At 41.6% G+C, this 17,947-nt stretch overlaps 1 protein-coding gene across 13 annotated transcripts in view; it reads left to right on the plus strand.

Annotated features, from left to right (window-relative positions):
• HTR2C (5-hydroxytryptamine receptor 2C) overlaps window positions 1-17,947 on the plus strand; it is a 245,429-nt gene that overhangs the window by 134,447 nt on the left and 93,035 nt on the right. The window contains exon 1 of one of the 13 annotated variants that reach the window (XM_087748927.1): window positions 13,760-13,896. The exons of 10 other annotated variants lie outside the window; for them this stretch is intronic. The gene's annotated coding sequence lies outside the window, so the exon portion shown is untranslated. Of the gene's footprint in view, window positions 1-13,759; window positions 13,897-15,001; window positions 15,254-17,947 lie in introns of those variants that run through there. 2 more of the 13 variants (XM_087748937.1, XM_087748926.1) reach the window with 2 other exon arrangements.

Genomic DNA, 17,947 nt, shown 5'->3' on the forward strand with positions numbered 1-17,947 from the left:
TTTTGGAAGAAAATATTCTAAATGCTTTCTTCTTTGTGAATTACAGGGGGATAAAAGGGGAATACTTCCCTTGTGAATCAAAGGATGATATTTATTTCTCAAGTATTCCAGGGCTTGCTTTTCTTGAAGCTTAAAATAGAACTTGAGAGTTTTTCACCTTAACAAAATGATGGGTTTCTAAAAACTGAAAGATTTCTGATCCCATGTATTCTGACAATTTTTCTTGTAGGGCTATTTTTGTCCAAACAGTGATATTTCAGCCCATTCTGTAAATGTGCGCCAGACCTCTTCTGCAAATCCATAGTGCAGGTTTAGCAGTTCTGAACAAAGTACATGTCTGTAGGCTCTGCATTGTCATAGTCCTTCACAAATCATCCTGGTATCTTAAAAGCCGAGTTCCATCTCTGAAATGCCAAATTGTTATTTTTTATATAGAGACTTTTAAAGCTGATTCAAAGTAGCTATAAATCAAAGCCGCAGCCTCTGAATTTCCCTCTCATAGGTGGCCTTGGAAAGCAGCTGCTCACAGCCCTGGCCTTTCAGGCTCAAGAAACTGCAGCAAAGTATTGAGACTTGAAAATTCTCGTGAGCATCTTGGCTGCGCATCATAGCAGCAACCCAGTGATGAACGTGATGCAGGTGGTTCTTCGTTTACCTGCATCTGCATCTACATTAGTCAATGGACAACTCTTGGCTACCTCTCTTCTATGACTATCTGAAGGGCTCTGAATGTGCAGGGAAAGGTGAGCAGAGAGGCAGCAGTGAGAGCTGCTAGAGGTCTGCTCTGTAAAACACATCCCTGAAGTGTGGATTAGATATAAGATCAGATCTTGAAACAGAGCTATGTTCCTGGGTTTCAGAGAATCACTAAAACTTCTGCAAATAGTTTTGTTTGTTTGGGTTGTTTGGGTTTTTGTTTGTTTGTTTGTTTGTTTTCCTTAGCACTTCATATGATGCTAATAACAGGAGCCAGCAAGCTGCTGAGTTCTGCAACATGATTTTGGCAGATTTCCTTGACAGAGGTTGAAAAAGCTTGAACTCCACACTACGCTTCACCTTCCCTTGGTAGCAGAAGGACAGTTAACCTCTTATATTTGTAAATGTTTTAGTGAGAAATAGTTGGGGAACTTGCCTAAAGCTCCAAGATGTGACAAAGCTTCACTGGGCAAAGTCATCTAATGTGTGGGGAAGGAAATGGCTCTGGCTGTAACCAAGGACAACTGCAAGTCTAATCCTGGTTCTGACTAAAGACAAAGTTTTCATTACATGATTATTTTTCCCTCATAAAAGACTCGATTGATGATCTTTCTGACATGTTTCATAAATATCTGTTGCATTTATGTGTTCTGGTGGTTTTGGGGAGACATATTCTTAAAAACTTTATTTTTTTTGTGAACAAACTTTCTGATTAAAACTCTTCTACAGAAAGATGCTTTCTGCTGCTTTTTTTGGGGGGGGAAGAGAAAGGGAATAATCGTTGCATATTGTATTGAAATAAGCTGAGAAGGGAAGAAAAGCTCACTGAGAGTGTTCATTTTAGTTCAACTGCTCAAGACTCTCAGCCATGTTATCACCAGGACCATGGGGCAGTGGCCCTGAATCATCGCACCAAACCCCTATATCTCTGACTTAAACTAGATATGTGTAGGTAGTGTTAGAGTTTCCTACTTTTTTTTCATTTTTAGGCTGTTTCTTCTTGGTACTGTGGGAACATTAACCCATCCTTTTCTTTTGAATCTCTCCAAGCAATAAGTGACGATTTATCTATGGTATGCTGTTCAGTAAACTACACGTGCATTTTGGCTAACTTCTCCAGTGCTGCTAGCTTTGTAGTCTGGGAGTAATTTGAAAGCTGGGGAAGGCTACTCATAACAACCCAGTGGAGCTCTAAATACTATTGTTTATTTCAATAAATAAATAATCTTACTAGATGGGATCTTTGGAAGGTTCTTAGGAAATACATCCTGTAGTTCAGAAAAGGAGCTGGAAAAGAGAGGGTAGGGAGCTGCAAGGCCATTTGATTGTGCTATAGGCTTTAATATCTCCCTGGTCTTATTTCAGATGCTTGGAGTCATATTTTGCTTGCTCAGCTAATAGTACACAAAGTGATCATTAATCAAAGTAAATCACGTGGCCTTAGCAGGAAACATAAGGCACTGAATGCAGAGAGAGTTTGCATTGATTCCAGGGGATTTTGAACAGCCAGGTATCATCGCCGCAATGTAAATAGATAAGGTTTCAGGTTCATGATTAGTTTTTCAGTTCACCATGCATCACCTGAGCTGTGGTAATGGTGTACGAGCCTCTGGTAAATGCTGCTGTTTTTTAATGCAACTTTAACCCTCATTTCTCTTTACTGCAGGCCAAAATCATGCATTCACACAGCTACCATTACTCAGCCCCTGGTGGGCTGCAGGGTGTTAAGCTCCTGTGGCTTCAGTGCATGTGTGAATGGTTCCCAGGAGGAGCCTGTATAGGCAAGACTAGGAAAGGGAGGTGCTATCACACAACGTCTGCGCTTGCCAGTTTCACCAGATCATCATCAGGTTTTATGTCACACAGGAAGAATATTAGTGAAGAATCTAATGAGGTGATTGTACATTTAATATTTTGCACATGATGCATAAATTTTATCTGTTGTCTTTGGAAGGCTGCACCAGAAACAAGCAATTTGAAGCAGAGTATGTGCTAATTAGCAACCACTATGTAAATACACGTGCAGGAAGGCAGGCAGGCAGGTTGTGTGCAGTACTGGGGCAGGCACTGCAGTACCAGCCACGGGGGAGGAGGAAACCCTGGTAAGCTGGCAAGAGATGTTCCATGCTTGAGCTGAGAGCATTGGCACCTTAACAAAGAAATCCTGTTTTACCTCCATAGCAGTAGTTCTCACTTAAGCACAGTGAGCCAGGGCTGTGAGCTAGTTGCTTTAGCACTGGAGGAGGATATTTTTTTATTCTGTGTCAATCATGTTTTCTCATTTTCTCTCTTTTCAACTTTGGAAAAAAAAAAGTTTGAAGTGATGTAATTTTTTTTTTTGTCTGGTGATGGAGTTGGTGGGAAATTGCAGCTGCTGGGCACTCCTCACTCAAGGATCTGGTGATTCATAAACTTGGGATACTGGGACATCTTAACTCTCCAGCTCCTGAGCTCCAGGATAGGAAGCGGGTAGTGCAGTCAGACTATACAGGCTCGCATGAGAGCTGGCTTTGCAGTAAGGAGAGGAAAGCAGTGAACGCTGGTGATGGACGATGGGTAGGAAAGCTCTGCTTCGCTACGTGGTGTGGGAAACTCAATCCCAAGTGAGTTTATGGCATACTTGGATTTAAACCCAGAATTAGCAAAAACCAAGCACTTGGAGTCATAAACTCATAAAGTAGTATAGGTCAGACAGGACCTCTGGAGATCTCTGGTCCAACCCCCTGCTGCAAGCAGGGCGAGATTAGATGAGCTCTCTAAAGGCCTAATCCAGTTGAATTTTGGATTATGTCCAAGGCTGGAGAGTTTCATCCTTCATGTTTTCATGTTTATATTGCATAATTAAAGAATCTTCCCTTATCTTGCCTAATTATGGAAGCTACAGAATGTACACAAACATCAAAATAATGCAGATAGGATTTGATTATTAAGTAGCAGCTTAACTGGGAAGCCACCTAAGTGAGTGTCATTTTATTGCCTCAGCACTAGTTGAGACCAATTGTATACCTTGTGAACTGAGATGCTGACCTGGTCGAGGCCCATTTAAGGCACAAATTATTGGTTGAATTGTCATGTCTGGGGATGACTGGAATAGGCTATACTGAGGGCTCCCACTGCCATGGGGACAAAACCAAGACTAGTAAGGTTGTAGCCCAGAGAGAAAGACTTACATTTCCCACTTTCTAGCCCTAGCATCAGCACTTCCTCCCCCCCCCCCCCCCGATAGCAGTTTAATTCTTCATTCAAGATTTTTCACCTTCAATTGTGAAGTTGGTGTCCAAGAACTGGGTTGATGTGAGAGAAAATGGGGTGTTAGATAAAATACTTGGGCGCCAAAAAGGCCATGCACAAGCTAGAGTAAGAGGAAAACCTGGGGCTGCTTTTGTCCTCTTTTTCTAATCATCAGAACAAATGACTTTGTTAACATTTTTCCTAGATTAGCCTCAAGTGTTTTTATAAACATACATGTACTTGACAAGAATTTGGGGCTTTTTCCTAACAGAAAAGCATCTTAATTATTACCTTTATAAAGATGCATCATTGTGTAATTTGTAAGGAATTTCAGGGATTTGGAAAATGTTCCCTTTGAAACCTGCGTGGTATTTTGTCTGAAGAGTTATAACTTTCTGTGGCTGTACATCCTGGCAAGTGTTCAGAATGCTTCTGTGACCTTTTTGCTATGGAAGTATTGCAGATCTGACCATATAAATATAACCTCTCTTGTAATACCCTACAACACCATAAATTCTTGTGCACCTCATAATCAAAAGTTGCCTAGTAAGCTGGCACCCAACTTGATGGGGGATGGTGAGCCTCTAAGAGTTGCAAGACATTTCAGTTAGGTGCATCACCATGGTCATTCATTATCTATAGATGTTGTGTTTGCATGTTGTGTTGTATGGCATCTTGGAATCATAGAATCATTTAGGTTGGAAAAGACCCTTAAGATCATCGAGTCCAACCATTAACCTATCACTGCCAAGTCCACCACTAAACCATGTCCTTAAGCACCACGTCTACCCGTCTTTTAAATACCTCCAGGGATGGGGACTCAACCACTTCCCTGGGCAGCCTGTGCCAGTGCCTGACTACCCGTTCAGTAAAGAAGTTTTTCCTAATATCCAACCTAAACTTCCCTTGGCACAGCTTGAGGCCATTTCCTCTTGTCCTATGGCTTGTTACTTGGGAGAAGAGACCGAACCCCACCTGGCTACAACCTCCTTTCAGGCAGTTGTAGAGAGCAATAAGGTCTCCCCTCAGCCTCCTCTTCTCCAGACTAAACAACCCCAGCTCTCTCAGCTACTCCTCATAAGACTTGTGCTCTAGGCCCTTCACCAGCTTTGTTGCCCTCCTTTGGATATGCTCTAGTACCTCGATGTTCTTCTTGTGGTGAGACACCCAAAACTGAACACAGTACTCGAGCTGTAGCCTCACCAGTGCCAAGTACAGGGGCACTATCAGTCTTGGTTTAGGTGAAGCTGTATCCCCTTTGCAGTTTGCCCCTAACTGTGTAGGACTGAGGAAGTTTTGGTGATCGAGGCACAAGGCTGAGAGCTGTGATCTGGGTTGTCTCCCCGCCTCTGAGACTGGCACTATGCGATGCTGATCAGGATGTTAAATTTTTTCTGTGCTGTTGTTTCCTTCCCTATAACTGTGAAATAAATCTCCATTGCTTGCAGAGGATTTTGAGAATGCAGATACGTTAACATTGGTTGGCTCAGATCCCTTTGTAGGAAAAGCCTTGGAAGGGCTATACAGAAGTTTTAGAAGACTGCAGCTGGTATGGCTCTGTATTGGGTCCAAAAGGTCTTTTGGCACAGACCCTGATCTGAATGAGGAGGAAGGGCCTGTACAGTGGGAACTGGGTTACAAGCCATGGAGGCTGATCTGCTCCCCTGGGTAGGGCTGATGGGGGTGGATGAAACACTCTTGCCCTTTCCTCATATAAATCTGCAGCTGATGCCCTCCTTCTTGAGCCTCACATTCATTGAAAACTATTGTGATAGTACGGGTGGTCAGCTGAAAAATCATTGCTTTTGTGTCTAGGATTTGCTATTATGTGTTTGATGTTCTATAACTCAGCAGCATTGACTGTTAAAAATAGTTTCAGTCTTCAGCACGTGCAACTGCAAAAAGGCCTGTGCTTTCTGCAGCAGGGGGAAGTGCTAGCAGGCTGCTCTGGGAGCGCGGCACTATTCACACGCAAATGCTCTTTGTCTTACCAAACTGGTACACTGAAACTCATCGCTGAAGTAGGTGTAGCAAAAAATTTTGGCATGCCTTATGTCACATCAGTAGGAATTCGAAAACTGTCTGTGTATGTAGAAGTAATGGTACTATCAAGCAGTGTGAATTCAGTGGATAATACACTGAGGAGGAACACCTAATGACTGATTTCTAAATACTGGGCCTGAGAAAACGTCAATATTAAATCACTCATAACACAGAATTCCTAGCTGCAATGTACCTGCGTGGGCGCACAGCCCTTAATTTTGAAGAGTACGAACAAGTAGAGAGCAGAAATGAACTGGTGTCATCTCTCCAAGTACAGAAAGATCTCAGGATCTGATGTGGCTGCAAGGAGGTTGCTTTGGTGCCGTAGAAATCAATGGCAAAACTTGCACGGACTTCAGAGAGAGGGGCTCTGAGTGCAAATGGGCATTTTCCCTCCCTTTTTGTAACTCAGAAGTTCTTTGTCTTGGGCATTGTTGGGTGTAGTTGTGTAATTGACAGTGTGCTGATGAAAGAAACTGTAGTAGGAGAACAAATAGTAGTAAGGAGGTAGGAATGGAATGAATTCTGAGATTAAGGGTGGCATTCATGTGCCAATCTGTCAAAGTCATAGCAGAGACAAAAGCTAATGCAGAGCACTAAAGAGCAGATTGTGTTAAGTCATCTGAACTGCTCTGGTTTACATAGGGTGCCATGCAAAGTGACTTTGGAAATGATTTAATTTTCCACTGTGCACACACAGGGTCCTGAAAATAGCACAAATACTTGAGCAGATTTGCTGAAAAACCTGAAAATTTTCCCTTCTCTGAGAGCTCCTTTGGTTGTTGTGGTTTAAAATAAATCACGTTTCCATGCATTTTGACTTCCTTGAGCATTATGGGAGATTATAAACTACTTCATATGCAGGGTGACATTTCAGATGTGGGTGTATGGGGCCCTCATACATTTTGCAGCTATTTGCTTTGTCACTTACTTCATCTGTATGCGACCCATCTCCATCAGTGGAACTTGACATGTTCTGCAAAGTTCCTGCAGACTCCAGTTTGCCAAGAGGATCTATTTCTTCATTTAACTGTAAATATGTGGGCGCTATCACTCAGCTTCTTAGCAGTAGCTGCTAATGCTATAAACAGTCTTTGGGGCTCTTTGATCCCAAACCACTTGGCGACTCTTGCACATCTGATGGCAGCTGTAGTTTGAACCAACTAACCACATCAAGGAGGCCAGATGGGACTCCCTCAGAGATCAGACAGCCTTAAGCATGAGCCCTGTAGTAGCATCCAAGAGGTGGTTAGAGTCAAAGCTGTTTTAGAGGGTTTGGGATAGCTGAGGATTTCCTGAGGTAGGCAAATAGTGAGCTCAACCATTTTTGCGGTGCCTTTGTGGCATTGTGAGATGCATCTAGTGGGGTGTCTGATTCATCTTGCTGGGTAGGGCAGAGGAGGCTGGGAAAAGAGAATAATGGCCAAAGGAGTAAAGCAAAAAGGCTGAAAGGGAAAAATCAGAGGAGAACTTTCTCCCACAGAGACAAGTGCCAGAACTATGCAGCTGAAGATGGCCCTTGCTTGCTTGTGAAGTACCACCAGATACCTCCCAGCTGTGGCTCTGGCAGTGCCTGGCAGCAGGGAGAAATGTGATTATCTGAAATGTGTTACTGTAAAGAAATGCTGAGACCCTGCAGATCATGCTGACTCCAGAGTGTCCCCATGGGCAGCTGCCTTCTAGCAAATAAACCTGCTGATCCTCTCTATAACAGTCAGTCATGGAGCAATACCTGGAAATTGGTTAAATGTTGCAGGCAGCATTCAAAACAGAAGTCTTCTACTGTTCATCTCATAACAGTAATGCCAACTTTTGCAATAATACCTAGTAGTTACTGATAAATGCTCTGTAAGCACAGAACAACATGATCACCCCTGCTGTGGGCTTTATGATCAGATTTGTCCCAGTAACACCTTGCTCCAAGGCATGGAAATCTGAGACTGGGATTTTTTCAGTGCCTCACCTCACCTGCATATTGACGGTTGGTATACCAACAACCCACAGCCAGGACACCTCAGTCGCTCTGAAGTCAGCACTGCATTGGGGTCATCCTTTCCTGAGGTGGGAACAATCAGGCAAAGAACATACTTTACTCCTTTGGGAAGCGATCACAGCTATTACCTATTTATGGAAATTTGTCCCCAAAGGCAATATTCAAATATATCTATTGATATCATTCCAACGTCAATAAATAGGCATGGGGACATTCCTATGCCTTTTCCCAACAAATTTTACTCACCTATTACTTCTTTTCAACTGCAATATCACATATTTTGCAAACAAATAATTTACTTACTGCTATCTAGTACTTCTTACTAACAATTTTTTTCTCAGGATACTATCAGAGACATTTCTTTGATGTTGTTAGCCTCGATGATACTCCGCATACTAAGAATAAATTTCGTATAACTGAGAAGCTTTCTGGAACTACCAGTAAAAGATATAATTTTAATTTAAAGATTGAGATATTGATAAAAATACAGTAAAATACAATTGGAAGTAACGAGCGATAGCTGCATGTGTCCAGCATGGATCTTCTTTTCCTGTTTGCAAAGGTTATTTATTTAGTCACACAGTCGCAAAACAGCCCAATTACAAAAACAAGCCCTAGCATAACTTTTTTTTCTCTGAGTGCTTTAAACTGGGGAACTGCCTGAGTAGAAGTAATTACCCAGGTTTGTACTTGGTGGCTTTCCTTTTATTAACGTTTGGAAACAATACTGTATTTTGAATCCCATTATTCTTTTCATCCCTAGCATTAAACACAACGTTAGTGAGCCAGCTAAGGGGCATAGGGTGAGCACAAAGAGGTTTGCTTTGCTTGGGGAGGGAAAACATGATTGACGTTTATCAGTGGTTAATAAATTTCGTGGCTAAAGTCAATTTGCAGCAGCAGCAAAGATTGTTTTATAATGCTATTTCCTCAGTAAATGACATTATAGATTTTCCCTGATTATTCATCTTTCTGGTTTTGAAAATTTCTAATTTATTTTGGAAGCTGCGTGGTAATGAGCTTGCAGGCAGCCTATCACGTAATTTCCAACTGGCAACAACACTAGTCTGTGATTATATTTTTGATTCTGATAGTGTTTGTTTGCTTTATGCTTTACCAAGCATTAAGGTAAAAAAATACGCTTTATGGTAATTGGGAGCCCTGTCTGTGCCCCACTGGAGGGAAAATTAACGTTTGGACTCAATGATCTTAAGGGTCTTTTCCAACCTTAACGATTCTATGATTCTAAGATGAGTTTAGGGGTATCTTATCTATCAACATGCCCCTGAAAACAGGTATGAGTCTCTTTGTGAAACCCTTGCAGTGGGAGATGGCAGTGGGGACGTGGCTGTGCAGCTGCCACGCATGACTGTATGATGATGAATTCCCATCGGTGGCAAAGGGATCATCTTCATCCTGCGCAATATTTCTTTTCTCACATGAAACAGGCTTAGAAAGTGAACACCACCTTCTCTGCTCCTCTGTGCTGAGGCTCCAGGGCCTGAAGAACTGGATTTGGGCCATGAAGACTTGTCTCCTGGGGTGCAGGGACTTTCCTTCCTGGGGCCACAGGCTGATAAATTGAACCCAGCAAGGAAATTGGAGTGGTGGCACTGAGCCTGCAAACCAGGATAGGTGGCAAGGCTTCCTCAGATCCAGGTTTTCTCCCTGGAATGTGGGGGTTTGCAGCCCCCTTCACTGAAAGGAGCTCACAGTCTGACCATGGCAATTTTCCTGAGAGCAAGGCACTCACTATTGCAGCCAGACATGGGTACAATATGCATCTCTAGAAATGAGCGCTTTTATATGCATCTCCAGTAGTGTTCCCAAATGGTCTGTGCTAAATGGAATGTATTGTTTTGTTGATTTAGCTTTTATCTTAAGAGCAGGGTTTTCAAATAATCATGCATCAAAAAACATCGTATTTTGGAAAGCATTGCACTCAATAAAATAAGTAACTAAAACATCTTCCAATATTCTCGCAGCAAGTACATTTAAAATTCAGGCTGTGTTGGGGGCTAACACAGCAATGAATACCCTGAGACAGGATTAAGACTAGATTTTGGCAAGTCAGAGGGAGTAATCCCAATGCTCACAGCAGATTTAGTCCTTTCCATGTGGGGTTCAAACCTTGCTGCTCAGAAAGAATTAGCATGCAGACCACAAACTCAGCATGTGTTACACAAGATAAAAATGGACATTCATTCTAAATCATGATGGGTGCAGAAAATATTATTTTGAAAACTTAAGGGAACTATTACAACATCTCATATCCATTTGTTTATGAGCTTGCAGGGGAGATAAAAGGATGATTACACAGCTCATGCAGGCTTTGCTGTTTTAGAGTTGGGCTCAGCTGCTATCTTGGCTTCCTTCTTCTTTACTGTCAACAATAAATAGACAATTTTTGTTGGACTTCTTCATATAGCTGCCTGTGCTGGTGGTGAGAGGTCCACGTACAGAGTTGTATCATGCTGTATGCTGGAGTGGGTACTTGTTTGCCACAGCTAATATCTGAAGCATGAAGACGTTGCACCATGAGGGTGTTGTGTTGTTTTTTGAGCCTTAGGTTACAGACAAAGAAAAGTTTATTTGTTCTGGATTTTTATAGAGATTTAGTTACATGAAATTACATTGAATTCCTCATAGTAAGCGGGCTATTTTCTCCCTGCCTCACCATTTGAGGGGGCTGATTTAGATAGTGAAGAGAGGAGACCTTGGGCTGTGCTGCAGTCAGCAGAGGAGGAGGATCTCCTCTGGGATACAGCTTGGCATGTCTGTGCATCTATCTGATGCCTAATTGCCTTAGTCTGCTCCATTGTCACCAACATATCTGAAGACCTTTCTGACTGATCTTCATGCCTAGCTATGGCCATTAAGGTATAGATATATAGATATATGTAGGCTATTATAGGTTATAGGCTGCTGGTTGCTTTAGAGAGGACAACACTTGGGAGCAACCTGCTCTCTGGGTATATCCACAAATGCGGAGGTGCAGGGGCTGTGGTGAGCAGCTGGAATTGGCCCAGGGATTGCACCAGGACTACAGCATCTTTTCAGCAGATTTATGGGAATGTATGCAGTATTTTCTCCTCTATTTCCCAGTGTGACAAATAATTTTGAAATAACAGCAGAGAGATCTTTCAGCTATAGAGTGAAGAGGAGATTAAAAAAGGAAGAACCAGGTTTTTATAGAAATCTGTACCTCTGTGTAATAAAATACTGAATGTTATGAAGTAGATTCAGGCTCATGAAGTGAATTCCGTCTCATTTTTAGTCCTCTTAAGGTCAGAGGATGATAATGTAAAGGAAAACCTATTCTAGACATTTCTTCAGGCATTGCAGTTACTTCATTAGCCTTTATTTCTTCTCATTTCTGCTCTCTGACAGCGTTTCAAGTCTCAGGTTCTTCCTTCTTGAAACGCTTTGATGTGCTCATCCATCTGACAAGCTGTTTAAGGTCTTGATCTTAATTTAACGTTTGTAGATACCCACAGAGAATTTTGTTAATGAAGTCTTTAAAATACTAGATGAAGTTCTAGTTTTCTTCATGAATAAAGTTTTATCCTTGCTATTATTTTTCCTTTGGAATGGTGTTCCTATTTAACATCTAGGAAATTTTTATTCCTACGAAGCAGCAATGGGCTTTTCGGGCTAGGTATGTAATTAAATGAGGATTTTATATTTCTTTGGGGGGCCTTTTGTTAAAAGAATAGGAATACAACATAATTGAAAAGGTCTTTTCAATGAAAGAAGCCTTAGATACTGCAGAGGCATGAGAGCAAGTGGTTGCCCAACCTCAGATTAGCAGTGCTCCTGTAAGTTGACGCATAGTACACTGTTTTCTGTATTGACACCGTGGTTTTCCCTATCTCAAGTTTGGTGTAAGGTAATGAAATTGAACGGAGGGTTGCTCATAAACTATATTCATTAATTTTGGAGCTACTGATGATGATAGCAATCTGAATTCCTGAGTCTGTAATATGGGACTGATGGGAATAATTCATTGCAATGTTGTAGCCTGATTTGGCATTTCAGATCCATAATATGAGACACAGCGACCATAAAAACCTCCTTGAGGCAAAAGGAAGAGACGTATATAAGAGGAAAAGGTTGACATTAGGAGGAAGAAAATGTTTCTAAAAGGCCTGTGAAACTAGGAAGCCACATCTGCCTTATTGTTAAGAATATTTGGGGCTATTATGGGAGTGCTGCTGCAGTGCTTAGGGACCCATTGCAGCCTGGAGGAGAGACCGAACCAAGAAGAGCACAGATGAGAGAGGAGCACATCCACATTGTTCTCTTTGCCTTCACTGACATTGGCATATGCAAACTTTCAGTGTACTCTGAAGCTGTTTTCTACTTGAATCACACAAAATATTTCTTTGCTATAGTAATGTTTGCATAAAAAAAAAGAAAAAAATCTGGGAGCAGTTTTGCTGGCAGTGTGAACAGCACAAATGTACTGCCAGTTTTAAGGCATTTGTCATAACCTTGGTCACAGCAGACTAGTCAAAATGTGATCTCTTTTTGAAAAGCGAAAACAATCTTTTTTTTTTCAAGGGGAAACTTTATGGGAAAAATTACTTCTGGAATGTAGAATTTCATATTGCTTTTAATCTGCCAGCAACTGGCAGTGTTTTGGTTGTCTGTTTTTTTTTCTTTTTCCTAAGTGCTTTCCCTCACAAATGAAATCATGTAAAGAAATTATTTACATTGTCTAAAATAATGTAAATTCTATTTGGTTAATGTGTTGATTCTTCTTAATGTTGAAAAGAAAAATATTTTGCCTCTGGTTGCATTTAAGACTCAGCATGCACAGCCCTGCCACTAAAAGGGAGACCTTCAAATCTTAATGCAGGCTTGTTCTTTAGATAGGGACTGAGTGATCTTTAAGAGTGAGAAAGCTGCATCAAGAGGTTTGACAAGGTTCGTTAAAGTCCATTTAGAAATTTCATTTTAACACTAGGCATCCAGTCCCTTTTATCTCCCAAGCAAAAACAATAAAAGTTTCATCACATAAAGTAAATACATATTTAAAATGTATTATGGAAATAAATAATCTTCATGTTTAATTCATCTCCTTGTATAATAATTTATGTCCATTGGGGATTCTGACCAGGCATTAGGTAGGACCAGCTTTGTCATAACTCAGTGTAGCATTGGATGTGTGATTCTCAATTGTCCATAGTGGGGAATTGTATCAAGTGAATTGAAATAAAAATTATCTTCAGAAGAGTTATGAAAGATCTCTTTTAAAGAGTTCATCTGTTTTCTGAGCAGTGCAGTCTTGGCACACACTCAAAAAAACATGACTCAGCACCTTTATATTGAGGGATATTTAATGGTTCTTTTAAGTACTTCTCTAAGTTTTATTCATTTTAGGATAATATTATTCTCAGCTGTGGGGAATAACCTCCTCCCCCCTGCTCCCAATATTACAAAAATTGAAATTTCCACTTGGTTGTTTGATTACAGAATATGAGTTTTGTGAGACTCATAATGGTGTGGACATTTACAGCATCAGTAAATCCAGACATAAAATTCAAGCATTAGGCAACTCCTATGTCCTGTGGCTCTTATGGCTGCTCTTAATTCCTTTTTTGCACCAATGAACCTGCCAAGCATGCAGCGTTTGTTATGCCATGGTAGATGTCATGTGGAGCCAGTCCTTTTCCCCAGTGCCTGCCCTTTCCCTGGCTCCATTTCCTCCGCAGTACGGCTTATCTGTGCGACATTGTACAGCCTTCTGAAATTGTGCAAAACCTTCAAATAAACATTGTATTTCGGACTGAATGCAGGTGTGGGGAGTGGGGTGATGGCTTTTCAAAGTACTGGATTGTGGCTGTTCAAACGCTGTGTTTGAGTGGCCCGTGCTGCGGAGCGGATACTGCGTGCCTGAAAAATTATTCATTAGAAAATGACTGGGAAAGGTAAGTGCGTTCTGTGATGCTTTTTCATTGCATTTATCACAATTACATGCAATTCATGTAAAAGGATTTCAGGAATCTTAAAACATAGAAAGCAGAGTTTTACGTGAGCAAATCATATGGAAGGTAATGGCACATTTCAGGGGAAGAGATGCCCGTTGTGCTCTCGTTCTAAGTCTTGGCCATAATGAGTTTAGGAGAGTTTTTAATTCCCAAACTGATGATGTTCAAAATTTGCTGGAAGTTGCAGCTGCTCAGTTCTTAGTCCTGTGGCACGGCTCATTAGGGACTGCAGCGTTTTGGCTGCCCCACAAGAAATGTATTTCCATGAGTTTTAAATATTATTCATTGGTACTGACCTTGCAATAACAGCCTTTCCCAGAGGAAACTCAGGTTTTAAGGTTTCATAATTTTTAATGTAAATCACTTTGGAACCCTACATTAAAGGGGAAAACCCTCATAAGATATTTATTTCACAACTGTAATTACAAAAATTATGTTCTGATCTGAAAAAAAAGACTAATAAATGAGAAAATCCACAGAGAACACCTTACATCTAAAACCAAGCCAGCCCAGTAACTCAGATATTATTAGTTATTATTGTTTAGTGTTCTTAAAGACCTTTCTCTGAGACTATCTTGAAAGACTAATAATTAAACGAAATAATCTGCACTTTTCCTGTCTTAGGTAGGCTAGGTCTTAAAGCTAACAGTGCAAAGTGTAGCCTTTAAACATTAAAGAAGCATTTTGCAAAGGCAGTGGCTGGAACGGAGGCCCTGGTGTGTGTTTCTTCACCCCTCTGTGAGCACTCGGCCAATTATTTTGGTGAGTCCCACCTGAAGGGACAGAACTAAGCACACCCATTTTAGTAGAAATGGCTCAGTAACTTTTAGATGGTGACAAAATTAGACTTGTGACTATGAACTCTTGGGGTAAGTACACTTGATCATTCCTAAACAGTTGTCGTAAATTTGACCCAAATGTTTCCTGCTGATAGAAATGGCATTTCCTTCATTTTGCTTACATTCAGAATCGGTACCTTATATGATGCCTGCAGCTTGGGCAGTGCATGTCATTCTGTCAAGAAAAGAGCAAGCTAACGTGGAATTTGTTCTTCCCAGTGATACTGTTTGGAGGTTCAGCTCTCTTTTTGCTGCCTGTACTGCTGTCACCCAGGCTTAAAAGCTGTAGATATCCCAGGGCTGCAGTGAGGGCTTTCAGTGACTTGGATGAGGACTACAAAGATGCATCAGAACAGTGCAGGCAATGACTTCTGGGAAGATCATGAAAAAATAAAGTATGGCTAATGGACCTGAGTTCTTCTCTCTTCCCTTTTGGCAGTCATTCGTGATAACACAAAGTAAGTATAAAGCCTGGAGCCGAGACAAAACACTAGTGATTTATGCTTGCTTTAAGAGATCCTAAAGCCAAGAGGGATCTTTAAGGGCTTCCCTGAATTAATTCCTGTTTGAACTAAAGCTTGAATCTCAAGCCAGACCTTGCAGGACTGCAGCTGCCTGCACCATGGCCGTAGCACCAGGGAGCTGAGCTCCCAGACTGTCTTTGTCACAGGGCTTGGGTTCAGCTGGGCACATGAGCGAGCCTGCCAGCAGGTCTGTGGGATGGTTTGCATGCTCAGACCTGAGCAGGGCGAGTGCTCTGCTGGACAGGGCCATGAGGAGCTCTCTCCTGGGCTGCCCTGCATCTGCTGGTCTACAGGCTTCACTGCCAGCTAGGGAGATGACATCCTGGTGTGCGGGGATGAGCCTTGCTGAGCATCTGGACCCTCCTGAGACCAGCGTGGGTCACGTTTGTGTTGCTGAGCAAAACTGATGTGGCAAAATCGCCAGGGCAAGTAGCATGCCGAGAGTTTTCCCACTTTGGCAAGCAGGTCAGTGGGATCCAGTGAAAAGCAGAGAGTGAAGGAGTGGGTGTCTGAGCCTGGTGATGAACTGAGATGTGCCCAACATCCTGCTCAGCCCAGGCGTTGTCTCCTATTTTGGATAAGACCCTGTTGCTCCTGTGAATTGATTGTGTGGGGGTGCTGGACTACATTTCCTGCCCCATCTGCTTCGGTGCCATTGAGGATTAAGTTTTTGGACATGCCCTGTGCTTCTTCTTGTTGACAGCATCCTTCAGATCAGTTCCATCTCCAGGGGGTGTGAAGTGTTGTGGGTTTTTTGTTGTTGTTTTGTTTTTTGTCTTTTTAACTTAAACCTGGTATTTCTATTTTAAATTAAAACATTTGAAATCATGTCCTTCAGAATTAAAATGGCATCTCATCATTTCTATATTAAGATTTAAGCCCATCATATCTTAAATTTACATAAAACCAATATTTAAGCATTAGACATTTCCTATTGACACGTAAAGAAAGCTACAACCCAGGGAATTATCTGGCTAAACATGTGAAATTATGGTTAACTGCAAACTGTTTTAGTTCAGAAGAGCAGCCATCATCAATCCTTTCTTAGGCAAAGGTGTAGATGAGGTAAGGTCTCTTCTAGCCCTTTGATCGTATCATGATCAGCAACAATTGGCTCAAGTCACTAGTTCTGGAGATAATTTTCTTCATATGATGACTCTCATTTAAATGCAAATCATGTTTGAAGTTTTCTTTTGTAGCCAGTGCACCTATTAAAATATCTTTTTTCTGTATTGTTAATTGAATTCTAGCTTCGATCCAAAAAGAGTTTGACACAAACTGCAGGTAAAATTAATCATCTAATAAAAAAGAAATGTAAAAATTAGGAAAAAGTATAGTTGCTAACCATGGTGTGCTATCAGCATAAAAAAATTTGAAGTTACTGTAATGACACAACCAGTGGTAACTGTTACCAGGCAATCAGAATCAGTCTTTTTCTTCAAGGAAAGATTAACAGGTAACTAGGATTATACAATAGGGTTAACATCAGTTACTTAAATGAAAATGTTTTGGCTGCAGTCAGTGGCTCCTAGGTTAAACTTCGATTTAGGTCATACTTGTGCTTTGCGTAGTGTTCCCTCTAATGTTTTCTGCTCTTTAAATGCCCCAGTTGGGTTTAGCATGTGTTGCTTTGGAGGTGAAGGAAGGAGCTGATGCTGCTCTCACCCTTCCTGACTCCAGAGCAGCAGCTCCCCTTCCCTCCACCCACCCGATCCCAGGGCTGGGAGTGGTCTGTGGTTCATGGGCTGAGGTGTTGGGCTGAGTATCTGCTCTAGGGGAAGGAGAAAACAACCCCGACAGTGCACTAATGCAAATGGCTTTGTCGCTGGTGGATGGCTTCATCTTTTCAAGGGGCAATTTTTTGCTCTGTTACAGAAAAGGATCTAGACTCCAGACACTTCCCTGTTGGCCACAGGGTACTTGTGCATCAGGGGCAGAAAGCAGGTCCTGACCAGGTAAAATGTGGGCAGTCCAGTTGAACCTCACTGGTGAAGAAGGGATGTCTTCTGCTTTAAGGCATTTCAGGAAAGGAATGTTGTCTCCTCTTATTTAAGAAATCTGTTCCCTTTCTTATGCAAAGCATATAGTAACAGTAACAGAAAGCATCATTAACCTTCCTCTCATTTTAGGAGGAACTGGTTGACTGCACTAAAATTATTACAAGCATTATTATTGGATAACAAACAGGAATGCTAATTGGAGACAATGTCAGAGAAGTGTCTGAGGGACAGAGCAAAAGGCGACTCTTGCATCTGTCTCATTCTCTGTGCAAAGGACTGCAGTAAAAAGGAAAATGACACAGGGCAAAGCTGGAGCCATGTAGAATTGCTGTGGGTTTAATGTGTTTGCTGTACCCTACCTTGGTGGCAGAGAACCTGCCACTTTGCACCCAGTTTAATTTCAGCTCAGGGCCAACTTCCACGGCATGAAAATTCGAGTGTGGTGGTGAACGTTATTGCCTGCTTTTTCTGGCTGTGAAAAAGCTTAATCAGTCTTTGCTGTGTTCTATTCTATTTTCTTTCCTAAGAGTGTTCTATAAAATCTACATACCCGAAATTGCCCATGCTGACTTTTTAATGAGGAAACAGTGATGTGCTCATACCTTGGGACTTTGGATGTCACCAGCTC

The sequence above is a fragment of the Nipponia nippon genome, unplaced genomic scaffold (assembly GCF_047370975.1).
Source record: "Nipponia nippon isolate SJK-2023a ecotype South Korea unplaced genomic scaffold, ASM4737097v1 scaffold_12, whole genome shotgun sequence".
Lineage (NCBI taxonomy): Eukaryota > Metazoa > Chordata > Aves > Pelecaniformes > Threskiornithidae > Nipponia > Nipponia nippon.